Source organism: Python bivittatus, unplaced genomic scaffold, assembly GCF_059951505.1.
Source record: "Python bivittatus isolate LINGU-HERP-01145 unplaced genomic scaffold, Pbiv_v1 ctg000480_np1212, whole genome shotgun sequence".
Lineage (NCBI taxonomy): Eukaryota > Metazoa > Chordata > Lepidosauria > Squamata > Pythonidae > Python > Python bivittatus.
The window spans coordinates 58,332,424-58,338,423 of NW_028277075.1; positions in this window are offsets into that span (position 1 = coordinate 58,332,424).

The window sequence follows — 6,000 nt, forward strand, 5'->3', positions numbered from 1 at the left end:
ATTGTGAATGAAAGGGCCAAAATGTATGTCAGAAAGTATGAATTGGTGTCATCTTCCTGTAGGCTTTTGTGGGTGCATATCAAAAGAAGAGGAGGAGGAGATTTATTACAGCCAAAAGCCAGCCAGACAGAACACTTAACGATACTAAGCAATAATACAAAAACATGTAAATCTGTTATTAGAGAATATACTTGCATAATCAAGCTGTGCACACACAGACACACACATTTACATTTACATTTACATTTACAATCTTAAACCACTCCAGGACAGACAAGATAAAAATTAAACTCTGATCAGCCAATAATGAAATAACCAATTCAGAAAGGTGATCCAGATATAATCTTGTGCCAGATTCTACATACTGTACTTCACTCAAAATTTTTCAACATTGTATGTAATGAAGTAATTTTTGTCTGACAGTAGCAGGGAAACATATCATTAACATAGATGTGAAAGAATACACATCTAAAAGCATAACTGATTTTATTGTTTATGGGGAAAGATTGAGTTCATTACTGATGGATACTACATGAATTCTAAATGAGGGATACACCTTTATTTTGGTAGTGTCAAGAATGGCTCTTGGGAGAAAATGAATGTAGAAGAAAAGGAAAGAAATGAAAAAAATGAGAGTGAAACTAGAATGACTCCAGGAGATAAAGTAAAATTCTGTATGAAGAAAGTATACTTACTCCTTTCGACATAATGAATGGAGAGTGAACAAATGACCAAGCAGGGCAAATATTTTGTAGCTTGGAGTCACATTTAATGTTTGGGGAGATCTGAAGTACACGGAGAATGATGCAGTGATCAGAAGTGGAAAGAGGTGCACATTAGTGGGCGTAGGATTTTCCATTTTTTCATCTGGGGCTATAAAATGGTAAAAAAACACACCATGATTATGCTAGTGAAATTAAACAGCAAGGTTAGAAAGTGCTCTGGATCCTGCCCCCCCCTAAAAAAAGTGCTTAATCCTTGATTTTGGGCCATACAATTTGGTTAGTCATTTTGATAGATAAATTTTGTGGGTTAATTATTCAATTATCACTATTTTTGTGGAAACTGGATTTCAGGTTTTCTGGCAACAGTACTAAGGTATGTTATATTAAACTAAATGTCACTATACTAAACTATACTAAATGTTACTGTCCTAACATTTACACATTTATCTGTTTGGAAGAGTGTGTGAAAATTAAAAGAAAGCAGGCCTTAGATCCAAATAGGAGGAAGATTCTTGCAGAATGGGTGAGGAGGCATTTTTCACTATTTCTTTTGGTCCTGAAGCCCTTTGCACCATCCCATTAAATCTAGAACTGACTGAGGTAAGGAGTAAGATATAAGAGAATACAGAGGGAACAGGAAATAAAGATTAGAAGGGAGAATAAAATAATTATGAGAATGCTAGATGAGCGGTATCCTGTTTATGGGAATCTAGGATTCAGGTCAGTATAGCTATTTCTATTTTTCTATGTGCCATTTTATAAATATATTTATGCCAATAATTTTATGCAATGAAGTCCCTCATAGCAGTATGAAACGTTAACATTTTTTTAATTTACTAAAATTAAAAAATTCAGCCTATTGAGTCAAAACCTAAAATATACGTCACACCGTTGTCTCTCGTTTAACTTGTGGTCAGCAAGAACGTGCAGGTCCCTTTCACATATGATGCTGCAAAACCAGGCCTCTTCTATTCTGTATTTGTGCTTCTTATTTTTCCTTCGGAAATGCAGATTCTCCCTATTAAATTTTCATTTCATCCCACTGCTCAAGTCTGTTGAGATTTTTTTGAATCCTCTCTTTCATTTAAATCATTCCTCAACCTTGGCAACTTGAAGATGTGTGGACTTCAACTCCCAGAATTCCCCAGCCAGCATGGCTGGCTGGGGAATTCTCGGAGTTGAAGTCCACACATCTTCAAATTGCCAAGGTTGAGGAACCCTGATTTAAAGTACTAGTCACCCCTCCCAGCTTTGTTTCATCTGAAAACTTTTTAAGTGTCCCCTCATCTCCCTCATCCAAGTCACTGATAAAAAGTCGAACAGTGGAGGGCCCCTGACAGAACTATGTGGCACTCCGCTCAATACGTCCCGCCAAGCTGAAGTGGAGCCATTAACAAGCACCCTATGGGTGAGGTCATTCATCCCACTGTGAGTCCATCCAAGAACAATATTATCTAACTCATATTTTAGCACTTTATTAAGGAGCCTATCACAGGCACTCTGTGGAAGGCTTTGCTAAGAACGAGGTACACTATGTCCACAGCATTCCTTTGATTTACTAAGCCAGTTACTCTATCAAAGAAGGAGATAAAATTAATCTGGCATGATTTATTTGCAACAAACACATGCTGGCTCCTGTTAATTGCAGCAGGTCTATCCAAATGCTGACAGACATGTTGTTTGGTAATCTGTTCAAAGACCTTGCTTGGTATACAGTAGATGTTGAGCTGATAGGTATGTCATTCCCCCACTCCTCTTTCTTTCCCTTTTTGAAGATATATGACCTCCTCTGGTCTTCTAGCCTTTAGCAGTCCTCTAGGATTTCTCAAAGTGTACCTCTGTTCTTCCTTCAGTACCCTAGAAAGTAATCCATCTGGCCCTGGAGACTTGAATTCAATTAGTTAAGTTCTCTCTTACCCTTTCCTTGCTTATCCTAAGTTGTAGTTCCTTCCCTCCCTCAGTGGAATGACAATGACCAGGTAGGGCTTTGTTTCTCTTCTGAGAGAAGACAGGTACAAAATAGGAGTTAAAAGGTTCTGCTTTCTCACCCTCACTCATTACTAATTCATCATGTTCACCTCACAATGGACCTAAACCCTCTTTGACTTTCCTTTTAATTCTAACCTACCCAAAGAACCCTCTTTTTATTATTTTTAGTATCTCTTGCGAGCATCAGCTCATTCTGAGGTTAGCCATTCTGACACAGCATTACATTTTGTAGAGATTGTTTTCTATTTTTCTTTTCTCCTTGCATCTCCTGCACGTCTATACACTGTATATGTATAAACTAATGATTTAACAAAGACTTTTTTCAGTATTAAAGAAAGATGAACCTGTAATGCATTCCATATTTACTGTAGGGTGTATGGTGTTACATTGCACAGCACCAAGAAGGAAACTGAAGGCTTTGATTGTACATATTTTCCATGTTATAGATAAGAAAAAATATTTTGGTCAGATATTCAAGTCTATTTTAGTGTCAGTATCAAATGTACTAATGGAGCTAATAGGTACGTGTTGTCTTATTCCCAAGCCTTTAGCCACGCTTTACAAGACCACATAACTTTGATTAAATGCAATTAACTATTAATTACTTTTGTCATTCTTGTTATGTGAGTAGTTGCAATATATATACTGCATATCATTTTCCAAAAAATACAGTGGTACCTCGGGTCACGAATGCTTCTGTTCACGACCAATTTGGGTCACGAACAGCACCGTTCGCAAAATTTTGCTTCCGTTCGCGAACTCCGCATTGGGTGACGAACAGGATCCGCGGCCATTTTCCCTGCTGACAGACGTGGTCGTGGCTTCCTGTAGGGAGGGGGACTCTCCCTCCAAACAATAACCACCTCCCCACCCACCTTCCTGTCCTCCACACCTCAAGCAAGGTTAGTGTTCTCTCTCTTCATACTGTACTGTACTGTACTTTGTGTCATATTTTTGTAGTTTAAAAAAAAATACATATGGTTCAGAACGGATTAACCGTATTTACAGTGAACCTTATGGGAAAATTTGATTCAGGTCGCAACCAAAATCGGTTGGCGACCAAATTCACAGGGGTCAGAATGGATTAACCGTATTTACATTGAACCTTCTGGGAAAATTTGATTTGGGTCGTGACCAGAGTCGCAGAACGAATTAAGTTCATGACCCGAGGTACCACTGTATAGAGTGGCAGTATCTTCACTTGAAACACTTTTTTTGTCTAAATATGGTTTTGCAGCTCTCTGAACTCTTTCTGTTATTGGAGAATTCAACACGCCCTTTACAAAATAAAAAGCCTGTAGTTGCTATTTAGAAATGGTTGTTAGAATACTGTACTCTAAATTAGTTCAGGTGCGCAGGGCGGCATGGAATGGAAGACCACATTGGCCTTTATCAACTACATTTCAGTAGATTCAAAATGGTGATTAATTCTCAAAGATTATTATATTGTATCTACTGGACAACTGTGCATCTTTGTAGGAAGTATGGTAGATTCAGCTACTAATTGACAAGAAGGTACTTAAACAGCCACACTGTTTTTATCATGTAAGGATATGCTATAGAGACTCCCTTTTGGACCAAAATTATTTGTGTTAATTATTTTGGAAGATTCCTTGTCTTATGTAGATATTTATGTTACTTTGAATTATGTACTAACAATTTGGAAAATAGCAGGGGAATAATGGAAATAGAGATTTTATGTTTTTAAAATTGCAATTTTTACTATAAAGATGGAAGGATATTTATTATCCATCAATTATACTAGATCTCAAGAACTCATCTTTCTGTATTTGAACAAACATTTTACCTCCAGGAGTCCCATTCTGGAGGACTGTTTTGAAATTGGGACAGCATATACTAGCAGATATGCCTAATTTCCCATTTTTTCTATTATTTAGATGAATGACTTAAATTAAATAATTTAAATGTGGGATATGACATGAATATATGTGTCTGATTTTGTTTAGCACATAAGTGATGCTTGCTTTTGGGTTCTTTTTTTATTTAGCCTTTTTTTAGCATGCAAACAACTTTTAAAAAATTGAAAGTACGCAATATATCAGGCTGCTTGGTGGGAGAGTTTCAAGCAACTGCTTCATACGTAGGGAACTATCGGCAGTTTCTTTTTTTCCCTAAAGGGGAAAAAGTTTCAGCAGGGGAAAGCAAGATGAGGGGATTTTGTTGTTACAGGATCACTTCCATCTCTTTCTTCATACATACCCAAGCAAGCTTTAACACATGTTCCTGGCGCCTACGTGCAGTGTTGTTCAGAAGTTATCACCTCCTATCCCCCCACTTCACCAGCTGCTTTAACCTGCAACCAGCATTAGAAGCTTTTAGAAAATCACATGCTTGCAAAATTCATGTCATGTGGCTGTTAATGACATTTTCAGTAAAACAGGAATGCCGGTCTGCTAGCCAGCCCTTACAAACACTTTGAGCTTGCTTGCTTGCTCACTTGCTTTGCAAAGAACAAGACAGACTAATCCAGCATGTAAAATATGGATGGGGAAAATTTTATTTCCAGGCCCTGAAGTAATTTGTGGTAGAGCACTAAATAAATTATATTTTTGTGCTCTCTTGTTAATTAAGTAGATGAAAGACATTATTCAGCTCACAGTGTTCCTTAACTATTCTCTCTGCTTTAATAGCTGGCTTCACAACTATTTGGAGGAAATGGGAAGTGGGAATTATACTGTATTGGCACTCATCTACTTTAGTGCTGCCTATTGATTCAGTGCCTGCACAATCCTACTTGAGAAATAAAACTGGATGTTGTCAGCAAACTCATAGTCCGTTATCCCAAACTCCTTGATTATATCTCCCAGTAACTTGATTAAAAAGCATAGGGAACCCTTGGAGATGTTTGGAATGGAATGGAATGGAATGTTGAGAGATGGTATAGCATAATTGCCTGAGTGTTGAGCAAAAGTCTCGCAATGCAATATTTTGGAAACAATCCTGTAGTGAAACAAACAAACAGCTTCCAGATATCAACAGAAAATCCACTTCCGCATTTTGGGGCACCACATTTAGGAAGGACATGGACAAATTGGAATGTGTCAACCCAAGTGATATGGCCTGGAAGAAAGAACCTAAAAGGAACAGTTGGAGGTATTGGGTATGTTTAGCTCAGAGAAGAAAGTAAATAGTAAGATTTAATTGGATATTAAGAAACAAAAAGTCCTAACGGTAAGAGCTGTGCAACAATGAAAGAGACTGCCTGGGGAGGGGAGGGACACTCTTTTGCTGGAGGTGTTTAAACAAAAGATGGCTGTCTGTCTGT